This window comes from Episyrphus balteatus, chromosome 3 (assembly GCF_945859705.1).
Source record: "Episyrphus balteatus chromosome 3, idEpiBalt1.1, whole genome shotgun sequence".
Taxonomy (NCBI): Eukaryota; Metazoa; Arthropoda; class Insecta; order Diptera; family Syrphidae; genus Episyrphus; species Episyrphus balteatus.
Window position 1 is genome coordinate 89,259,156 of NC_079136.1, and position 12,087 is coordinate 89,271,242.

Consider the following 12,087-nt stretch of genomic DNA (forward strand, 5'->3'; position numbering starts at 1 on the left):
AAGTTCAACTTCGTATTTTACATAATTGACAGTTGTCTATATCAGTGGGCAGGTTCAGAAACGTTAGGGACTAAATATTTAGGTAATTTCTCGGCCTCTGATTGGTCAACTGTCAAAAAAAATCCTTCCAATTTAGGTAATTTTATTGGAAAGCTTACTGGAAAATTAGGCAAGAAAATTTTACATAAAAATCTAGGAAAGTTTTTTTTTTGTCAACATGACAGCTGATTGTTTTCAATTACAGAATTTCGTTAGCAAAATTGAATTTATTTGTGTGAAAAACGAATTAAAAGTGCATTATCGGTTATAATAAATAATACTTATTTATTAAAGTAAAGTTAAATTCGGTGTTTGTTCCATGCGGTCTTAATTAAATTTCCAAATTTGACAATAACATCATATCCAAACTAATTTAGTCAATTAACGCAAATTTCCGTTCAGAAAATGACGTTGCCTAATTATTTAGTCCCTAATATTTCCTGAACGTGCCCAGTTTCAAAATTTTAAATTAATTGATAAATTGATTTTTTACTCAAATAAATGATTTACTAATGTCGTTTTCGATTGGAATCACTCAAGGATTCACTCATTCTAAAATCCAATAAAACAGTTTGAATCGTTTCCACTCAATTCTGAAATTTTATATCTGTATTGGTGAATAATCAAATAAATTTTAAAATATTTAAATATTAGTGATTTTGAGTGAATTCTGTTTTGAAATCAGGAAGAGAATTTTTATTCTGAGAAGCGTTCTGCCTGTTAAACTCGGGCGAATAAAACACTTTCAGAAGGCTTCTGAATGATACCGGACGCTTCCGGAGAGCCAATCGAAAACGACATAACACTTTTAATTTTCCCATAATTTTTGTTTGTTATTAATCAAAAATTCTTAAAAATTCACTTTTTAAAATCTTATTTTCTCTTATTTTTTTTTTCACAATCAAACAAACAGCTGACAATTGACACTCTTCACTCACTTGCTCTACCTCAAAAGTAGGAGCAGAAAAACTTGAACTTTTCTGTACTGAAAAACTTCATGAAACATAAAATGACAGATTGCAGAACAAGTTGGGGCGAGTTTTTGTTCATGAAAAACAAAAACTTGTACTTTTCGGATCTTTTCTGTGCGGATCAGATTCATTAAACAGACTTAATAAAAAAAATCAAAGAAACACGTGTTTCGAAGTGAAACTTTCCTTAAAAAGAAAAAAAACAAAAACAAAGCAACAAACAAATTATATGGAATAATTTCAATTTTATTCTCTTTTGATTTTATTTTTTGAACTGTTAACCACAGCTTCTAGAATCTAGAGGATGCTGTTTTTTTTTAAGATTCGATGATGAGACTTTAAGAGGTTTAATTTTTCAGAACTGAATTCTGAATTCATTAAATCAACTAGTTTTTCACTAAGCGCAGATGCTACTTTGTCGCTGCATTCGAAATAATATTGTGGAATATGTTCATTTTCTAGGACCCAAGGTAACTATGTATTTATTCACTCATTGATCAAAAATGTTTTTTTCACAGAACAAACAAAAAATATTTTCAGAAACCATATCTTACCCTTAGTGTTGGAACTTTCATCACAACTTAAAAGGCAAGTCCCTGGGTTGGCCTTAAATGATGACATGAAGAAATGAAGACAAGCGATGGCACTGTGTGGGAAAGGTAAGACCAACGCATACAGACAGTGCCAGTGACGCGGCGGCGGGCGTTTCACCGGAAAATACGTTTTTTCGTACCACTGCCATGCATTGCAAAAGGTTGCCGGTTCACGCTGATTGAACGATGACGACGCAGCAAATGGCAACAAAATATATGGTAATACGACAGGATGGGGGTAATGGCACAGGAGTCTTTTGTTATGCGATGACAAAGTCCTTTTCTCGGCTTCCCATTCTGCTGTGATTTGCTTTTTGCCGCGCGCCACACAGTTTCGAAAAAGGCATTATTGCCATATCAGATCCTATTAGGAAAAATTGTGTATGTGCCTTAAGTAGGATGGCAGTGATTACCTTCTTTCTGGGTTTCTGCTGAATGCCCTTGTTACTCTGGTTCTGGGATTTCCCAGCCCGCCACCGAGATATGATGATATTCATCATATATGGCTTTGTTTGACAGAAAAATAGCTGCATTTGGGTTGGGGTGTGAATGTGTGAGCTTATGAACTGAGAGAGATACATTTTTTGATTAAATAGCAGAAAATAAGAACGAAAACAAAAATTGAAAAAAAAAAATGTTTTTTTAAGCCTTTTTTATACTTTTTTCTATTTTCAAGGCCATCTGGTTGTTCACTTTTGAATGTATAGCAAGATTATTGTTTTTTTTTTTTTAAGAGGCATATTTATACAGAATGTAATGAAAACCCTCACACCCTCTTCAAAAAAATATATATATATGAGGAGTGAAACATTTCAAGTTCGAAACAGTTTTTTGTATATGTCCCTCATTATTATAAAGTCTAATTAAAGCTTCTAAATAGGATTTGAGAACTGGCTTGTATTTGACGAAAATAAAATTGACATTAAGCAGATTATAATCGGATATAAATGTCATGATTCCATGTTTAAGATGTACGAAACTTTGACTTAAGAAAGAACAAATAACAGGGAATTTTTTTATAACGCATGTACCAATTTCAAATGAAATATAACTTGTATAGAAGCAGGATTGATTTTTGTTTGAAGGATTGACTAAATGTGTCAAAGATAAAAATGTCTCAAAAAAAAAATTGAATGTGAGATTATTTTTAGTGAACATGACTCTGTGTTGTATACAAGCAAACTTGATTTAATCGGATTAGATGTCAGCATAATCTGGCTTCAATGAAGTGTGGTTATTATTACTCAAGGATTTCTATTTTAATTGGAAAACTATGTATGTAACTTTGTATCTTTTAATTATGAAAAATTAGTTCTTCTTCTCTTGAAATTTCTGATCTAGGAAATATAAAAAAAAAATTAAAAAAAAAAAAAAATACAAACGAATTTGAACTCTGTGAAAAATGAAGATGTTTTGAGATCTAGTCGCAAATTAGTGAAGGGAATCTCTTGAAGCTTTTATAAATTTCTACAGATTCTGAATATTCTTACTTAAAGCTTTTCTGAATTTCAGTGATATACATATAAGTTTCTGTAGCGCAAAAAAAATGTATTTTTTTTCAGAAGTTAGATTCAAATTTAACAAATCGCGTAGGTGTTTTCGCTATTCTTTTCCGTTTTTATTTTATTATACTTAGACAAGAATTAATTTCCTCTTACCTTCGTCCACTTTTTGCGTTAAAATATAAATTCACGAAGGCTATACCGAAAAAAAAACCAATATCAATTTAACATTTTTTAAATATCAAATTAACTTTTTTTAAATATCAGCCAAAAATGCTCTATAAAATGTGTTTTATGATATTTAAAATGTTAAAACAACATTTTTATTATCAGGATGATATTTAAATGTCACATTTTGGAAATGTTTTTTGATATTTTATTATCATTTTTACTTGCGATATAGGTACTATACATCAAGTTATGCCATTCGTACAAAAAAAAAAGTTGAGATAACATTTTTCCATGACATTACGATGGTAGACAATACCAAAAAAGTGGGTCCCGGAAGTCCGTCTGTCTGTCTGTCTATATAAGTAGCTACAGCCTAAACGAATGGACCGATTAATGTCAAACTTGGTATGTAGCGTTATTTGGCGACTCTCCAGAGGGGTTTTTGGAATTAATTTTTTTGGACCAAAAATAACGGTACTTGTCATATACCGATTTAGGTAAAATTGAAATATCTCGAAAACGGCTCCAACGATTTTGTTTAAAAAATTCAAATGTTAGTTTTAAGCAAAGGTCTATCTTTCAATGAAAAATTTTTTTTTTTGAAAATCGTTATTAACGGTACCTGCCATAGAACGGTTTTTTTCAAATCCGATTATCTCCGAAACTGCTTATCCGATTTCAACGAAACTTTTTGTGAAAAAGCATTTATATAACTTAAATATAAACCAAAAATAAAATTTCCAAAAAAATAATTTTTGGATTTAAAAAAAAAAATTTTGTCTGAAAAATCAAATTTTCGAAAACGGGACATTGAATTTTTTTGAAATTTTGTTTTTTGATGTTGATTAATGATTTCTACAAAATGGCATACCAATTTTATTTTAAAACTTTTTTTCCAAAAAATTATTTATAAAAAATTAGTTTTTTTAAAAACGGCTCTAACGATTTTGAAATTTTTTTTTCTAAAAATGCATGTTAATGTATCAATCAAAACTGCATACTTGTTTTGGAGGGCAATTTAATTTTAGATTTTATTTTATTTTTTTAAAAAACGAATTTTATTTTTTTTTCCAAATTTCTATACAAAGTCTTAAAAATTTAAGCAACTTTAACTCTAAGAGCAAGTTCGTGCGACCCAGTCGTGCATTTTATTTCATATCAATTTCTCATTCCAAATTATTGAAAAGTATTAAATAAAAAATTCTTAATGTGTACTAATTTAAAGGCGCTTTGTGTGTTTTCGAAGTAAAATGTAGGTATGATTTACTGAGAAAATTTGATCGGCACTAAGATTTTACTTCACATAGTTTGGGAGAAAATAACAAAACAATTATATCACCTATAATAGAAAAAATAATATCACCATTATTTTGTAAAGTATATTCCCTTTCAGTAATGTTTTGAAAAAAGAAAGAAAATTCTTAAAATAATAAAAATAATAAAAATGAAAAGGAAAGAAATAGGTTTCATTATAATAAACTAAAACGTAAAATCTAGTCAACATTGATATTTTAATTGTCAAAGTGAAATTTTCACTATCCACTTAAACTTAAAAAAATGTCAAAATGATATTTTAATTGTCTAGGTGAAATTTTCACTATCCCACCTGAAATTAAAAAATGTCAAAATGATATGATAAAATACCAAAATTGATATTTTAATTGTTGGACGACTTTTGTCACTGAAAAATGTTAATTTGATAGCTGTTATTATCAAATTTTTTTTCGGTGTATGTGAAGTTGGCAAATGCCATTTTTTTTTGGTGTGATTGCCCAAGGTTAGCCCAGGATAGCTCAACTTTTTTTCCGTTATCCCACGCTTAGTTCTAAAAATATAACGAATTTAATCCTTTTTTCACTGTGGTTCGGTTGCCTGACGACGTTAGCCCAGGATATCCTAGCATTTTTTATCTAAATCCCACCATTATTTTTCATAAGATAATTTTTTTTTTTTCAGAAACTGAAAATATTATTTTTTTTTCCTGTGAAAATATCGTTAGTTTAAAAAGGTAGTTTATTTGCCTAAGGTAAGCAAAGGATAGCCTAACTTCTATTTTATTAATCCTGCCCTTAGTTCAAAAATTAGAAGCATTATTTTTTATTCAGTCTAACAATCGTTGATTTATCACTGTGGTTCGTTTGCCCAAGGTTAGCCCAGACTAAACGACCATTTATTTTCGTCATTCCAACTTTAGTTGGTTACATTATTTTTTTTAACAAAAAAAAAAAAAAAAATATTACGCATACACCACAGTGACCTTTTTAAAATTTATAATTTGTAAAAAATAAATCCACTGGTGTGGGCACTGCGCTCCAAATGTTATTTATATTGACGTAGAATTCTTACTTGATGGAAGCTTAAGTTGATTTGTTTTATTTCACCTTAAAAACAACAAAATATGTTTTCAAGTGTAAAAATCATTGATTTTTTTTTGCATTGCCATAATATAAGCACTTAGAATAGTTAAGTAACAACGACACAGAGAAATATAAACCACATAAAATAGAATAAAAACAATAAGATTTCTCTATGGTTTTCATCCAAGAAGGAAACCTTATTAAAACAATAGGGTTTTCCTTATTGTTTTAAAATCTGCACTTGTAGGGTTTTGAAAAAAAAAAAAAAAAATAAATTGCACGACTGGGGTCGCACGTACTTGCTCTTATGCTTAAAGTAACTATAATGTTAAAGCTTTTTATTCAAGAAATTTAAAATTTGATATTTTGAAGAAATTTCATAAGTAGTATAAAAAAATTAAATCTGTTTTTATAATTAATAAAACTCCGTTTTAAAATATCTTAAAAAAAAAAAAAATATGCCATTTTATTTCTCGTATAAAAAGGTATTTTTAGAAAAAAAATTTTGAAAATTGTAGGAGCCGTTTTTTAAAAAAATAATTTTTTATATATAAAATTTTTTAACATTTTTCAAAAAAAAAGTTGGTATGCCATTTTGAAGAAATAATTAATTTACACATAAAAACTAAATTTCAAAATTTTTCACACAGAGAAAAATAGACCACATAAAATAGAACAAAAACAATAAGATTTCTCTATGGTTTTCATCCAAGAAGGAAACCTTATTAAAACAATCGGGTTTTCCTTATTGTTTTAAAATCTGCAAAAAAATAAAAAAAACGATGACCAGGCTGGGAATCGAACTGGAGACTTCAAATCATTAGTCGCCCACCTTACCACCTGAACCAACCTGCCATGAAAATATTGATCGCGATTTTTGTTCTAGTGCTAAGTTGCAAAAAAAAATCAACTTTTCAGTCAAATTTTAATAAGATTTTCTCTATAAAAATAATAAGAAATCTCCTTAAAAAAACCTTATTAATCGTTGATTTTAATAAGATTTCCTTATGAAATGTATGGACGGTAAAACAATATGGCAATCTGTTAGTTTTTAGCGGGTCATATTTTTCTCTGTGCATTGATCCGTTTTCAAAAAATTGATTTTTCAAAAAAAAATTTTGAAATATTTTTTAAAAAACCAAAAATGCGTTTTTTGAAAATTTTCTAAAATTTTAATATTATCTTTACTTACACACTTTTGTATAAAAATTTTCATTTAAATCGGGTTAATTTTGTACGAGATATTCAGAAACGAAAAAAACCGTTCTATGACAGGTACCGTTAATAACGGTACAAAAAATATTTTTTTTATTTAAAAAGTTGGCCCTTATGTGTAGTATTACACACAAAAATTTTAATCAAAATCGTTAGAGCCGTTTTTGAAAAAAATTAACTTTTCTATTTCCGTTATATGGCAGGTACCGTTAGTTTTGGTCATAAAAAAAAAATTTCAATTTCCCCTCTAGGGAATCACCAAAAACTGCTAACTACCAAGTTTGAAGAAAATCACTTCACTCGTTTAGGCTGCAGCTCCAGATAGAGACAGACGGACAGACAGACAGACAGACAGACAGAATTGCCGGACCCACTTTTTTGGCATTCTCCATCATCGTAATGTCATGTAAAATTGTTATCTCGAGTTCGATTTTTTTTACGAATCCTAAACTTGCCCTATAGTTACGGTGACCATCCGTCCCGGTTTACCCGGGACTGTCCCGTATTTCTATAGCTTGTCCCGGGTTTTTATTTAAGAAACTCGGGACGTATAACTGTCCCGTATTTTGCAATCTGTCCCGTTTTTGTCCCGTATTTGCACATTCTCTGATTTTTGTACTCAAAATTTTAAATACTTTGTATGGAGAACAAGAATATAGTGGTTGGGAAATAAAAGTTTCCTTAATTTTTCAGATAAAAGCAATAGTTTTAAAAAATTTTGGTCAATTAGGTATGCTTATTTTTGTTAGATTGAAAACCTACACAAGAAAATTTTTTTTCTCGATAATAATAAAGAAACCTGGGGTCGAATCACGGCACACGATTTCGATCATTCGTTAACGTTTTGACTATTTCTCTCTCTATATAATTAGTAGAAAAAGATAGGGACATATAGCGACCATACGTTAACGAACGTATGCCGTAATTCGACCCCAGCTTCTTTTAAGAGCTTTCAAGGATATATTAAAAGATTAATTAAAATTTAAGGCTTCACAATTTCAAAATCATATAAAATAAAAGCTAAAAAACAGCTCTCGCGATTTTGATTAAAAAAAATATTTTTTAACAGCAGAACCGTTTTTTTGATTTCTGACTATTTTGTAGCCGAATTAATTGATTTCAACGAAAATGTTACCCATAGAAAAGTTAACCTTGATATCAAAACTAGGAATAATTAAGAAAATTCATTTAAAAAAAAAAATTAATTATTTTATTGAAAAATCAAATTTTGTTTGTTTGTTAGCTAATATTTTTCTTAAGAACATCATAAAAACTTTTTTTTTAAAACCTTATGTACCTGTACAATGATCATTCGTAAATAAAAAAAAACTTCCTTTAATTACCAGCTCCAATGATTTTAAGTATTATTTTTTAAATGAGAAATAATTAAATGGCGTAGGTATTTCATTTGAATATCAAAATCATGTTTTTGTGATTTTAAAAACCATTTCTACCATTTACACCATTTCTTATAAAAAAGAATAAAATTATTTGTGTATGCCTTATTTCATAAGAGGCTTAAATACATTTTGTTTTCTTTAGTTTTGAGTTTGTTACGTTGTTGACTTTTTGTTATTTCTTTCTTCTTATAAATTTATCTTATAATTATATAAAGTTTAAAGATTTTATAAAACTAATTTTTTGTCCCGGGTTTAGCTGCCAGAAATATGGTCACCGTACCTATAGTACCTATATCGCAAGTAAAAAACGACGACCAGGCCGGGAATCGAACCGGAGACTTCAAATTATTAGTCGCCCACCTTACCACCTGAAATTTTAATAAGATTTTCTCTATAAAAATAATAAGAAATCTTCTTAAAAAAACCTTATTAATCGTTGCTTTTAATAAGATTTCCTTATAAAACATATGGGCAGTAAAACAATATGGTTTTTAGGTGGTCATATTTTTCTATGTGGAATAATATAAAATGGTGTGTGAGGTGATTTCTTTTTCAGTGACATCTCTTCTATTTTCTTTTTATAAAAAATTGACTTTTTAGACGTTACATTGTTGCCAAGTATGTTTTTAAGTATAGAATAAAATGAATGAAATAATAAAAAATACAACTTTCAATAAAACTTGAGTTTTTAGTTTTTCGTTGCACCAACATATATACTTTACAAAAACATTCTAATATTTTAATTAAAAATTCAAAGTTAAAAAAAATACGTAGGTTGAGATATATAGATTTCAAGATGAGTTTTTATCTTCGAACGTGACAACAATTTTTTTCACTAACACAATATATGGAGGTCTCACATCTGAAACGAACCAAGTCAAAAAAAAGAAAAAAAAAATCCAAATCTAATGCCAAAATCTGCGCAAGGTCTTTCATTAGTCTTTCATTAGTTTGATTCAAAAGTGTTTCGATTCAAATTGTCATTTTTTCGAAAAAAATATTCACCATAAGATTAAATGGTAGAGTATACCTATACTTTAACTCCTTATATCTCCGAATTCACTTTTTGTGACTTGGTTTACTTCAGTTTTTAGTCCTCCATTTAATGCAACAGTGGTTCCATTTCTCTCAAAAATCAAAGGATAAACTTAGTTGTACCATTTTAAAAGTTTCCATAGAAACACGTTAAGCTTTGAGTGCAACTGTCCCTTCCATTTCCTTAATTTCCGAAATACTTTTTCAATAGCGCATAAAAAAGTTGTATACATTGGCATTGATTGGAACATCATCACATAAAGCTTTCCTTTAAAAGAAAATAAAATATAAAAGAAGAATAAACCAACCTATAAAATAAAGGAGCATCGTGATACATATTTTTATAAAACATTTTATTCAACTCCTGACTTGATTTTGATTTTTATTTCCATTTGAATTTTTTTTTTTTTTTTCATACAATCTATAGCTAAAAATCCATGGAAATGCTGTATGTATAAAATTTGGTATAAACAAAAAAAATATACTGGACTTCAAAAGCAATGCAGACAAACCGAAGCCATTCGTCTGCGTGACCACATTGACAAGGACAACAAACACAACCCGGGGCTTAAAAAAATCCCCATTTTCCTGGCTGAATGATATAAATTTTTTTGTGTTCATCTCCTTGCTAATAAAAACTACCAATAGTTTGTCACTTTTTTAAATCGAATTTTTTCGCAGCTGCACACTCAACACACACCCGAGTTTCATCATGATGATCCGTCCATGTGTGTCCTCTGAAACTCTCTTGAAGCAATTTCGTTCCCAATCGATAGTGTCAACACAAACATTTATCACATTCACTGAAGTCGCTTCATCAGTCTATTTTGGTAACGTATTGCTATTGCAAGGGTGCATGGATGTTTAACTGGCTATCAACAAGTATATGAATATATATTTATATAGGTTTCGTTCGTGCATCAATACATGTTGCAAGTTGCTATATTCCTTATACCAATGAATCAGAAATGTAACGAACACTTGCCAGTTGACGCATTGACGACACTTTGTTAATCTTCGCGAGAGGCCAGAGATAATTTAATGACCTTTCACCTTTTTCCCTCACACAAATTGCCTTTTGCAAACTTTTTACAAAGAGATCCTCACATCATCGTTCCATCAGCCAATGACATCACCCGACATCACATAAAATGGGAAACTATGTCAATTAATTTATTCTCAAAGAGTAGGTATGCTATCATCCAATATTGACTCACCGCAAAATTCACTTTTAAAGAGTTTCATCTTGCATTCAACGGATGTGCAATATCTATATCAGCATTGCCAGAACTTTTACACAATTCAATTCTAAAAAAAAAAAAATAAAAGTTTCAAACTGCAGTTAGAGAACCCAGAGATAAGAAGCTAGAATACAAAACAATAATCCAATAAAATGTAATTGATTTAGTCTTAAGTCTTAATTATAATTAAGTTGTCATATTTAACTTTGTACATTTTAATTAATTAACAAAATAATTTTAAAGGAAAATAATAAATTCATGGTGCAAGTGTAGACAAATACTGTGAAGATGTAATGTCCCACATAGCCGTAGCTAGGATTTCATTTCGGGAGAGGTTAGCTCAGACCCAGCAAAATTTGTTTTATATATAATTATACATGCGAGCGTAAGCGAGCAAACAAATTTTGTAGAAGCCTTCCTAAACCTTATACAAAAAACCATTTCGTAAAATATCATATAAAAAAAAACTAGATATTATCAATGGTTTTAACAGCCAGCACATAAGTCATAAATGGACTTTTCTAACTCTGATGAGATTTACATACCTACATATGTATTATTTTTTTTCAAATTTCTTTGTTTATTTAAAGTTTTGAACGTTAAAGCCTAGTACGCAGCTGAAGCGAAACGAAATTTTCCATACAAAAATAGCATAACGAAATCTTGAACGAAAAATTTCGTTTTACTTTTCGTTTTTTAGTACCTACGCAGCTTTAGGGAAAAATTGGAAAGTTTTCACTCATTTGGCACTTACTTTTCATTGTCCTGTGCATTTTTTCTGATTCCAAAAGCAGGATTTTTCTTAGAGGATATAATATACATATGGAGTGCTTGTGCTGTTAGTTCCGTGAAGCTTTTTTAGAGGGCTCTAGTTTCTTTAAGTTTTTCGATGAGTGCATGCCTCCATTTTATTTTCATTTGATGGCTGTTATCAACAAGCTTATTTATTTACAGCTGCGGAACCGGACTCGCACTGAAAAACGAATAAGGCAGCGACCCCTATCCATGCATATGGCATTACAATGTATTAGGTATAGAAACAAGCACTCCATTCCATATTTTATATCCTCTAAGGGATTTTTTCACTTTAAATTTGTTTAGGTATATCTTGTGTTAAAAACTATTTTCTGTTGTTTTTTCTTGATTTTCAATTAATTTGGATTTTTCTTATTTGACTTTGACAGAATACTCGATCATATTTTTTCGTTAGTATTTTCGTTGTCGACTCTCTTTAGCTGCGTTCTAAGCTTAATGAAAAATGTATAATATATTATGAGAAATGTATTCTCTATAGATACAAATTTAACCTGCACCCAGAACAGGATAAATCTTTAGCATCTGAAATTTTCTCTTTTCACTTCTATGGTTACGCTATCCTTGGCTAAATATTTAACTCAATTCACCTCAAATAATTATTTTTTATTAAATGTCAATGTAAAATAAATTGTATATCACGTCTGAGTTTGAAAAATCGAGTTTTTAACCCTTAGTTCCGAAGTTCAGCAAAATATTTCAAAAATTCTTTTTACTTTTACGCCAGTTAAGGTTCAATTAGAAAGGTAT

At 29.4% G+C, this 12,087-nt stretch overlaps 2 long non-coding RNA genes across 2 annotated transcripts; one reads left to right on the forward strand and one right to left on the reverse strand.

Annotated features, from left to right (window-relative positions):
• Positions 1-1,551: 1,551 nt before the first annotated feature.
• Positions 1,552-9,948, forward strand: LOC129915550 (uncharacterized). The gene is made up of 2 exons (XR_008772318.1): positions 1,552-1,669; positions 9,711-9,948. It is a non-coding gene; the product is annotated as an uncharacterized LOC129915550 (long non-coding RNA).
• LOC129915551 (uncharacterized) lies at positions 9,693-11,646 on the reverse strand. The gene is made up of 3 exons (XR_008772319.1): positions 11,279-11,646; positions 10,501-10,591; positions 9,693-10,442 (listed from the first exon to the last, which is right to left on the reverse strand). It is a non-coding gene; the product is annotated as an uncharacterized LOC129915551 (long non-coding RNA).
• Between the last annotated feature and the right edge of the window lie 441 nt (positions 11,647-12,087).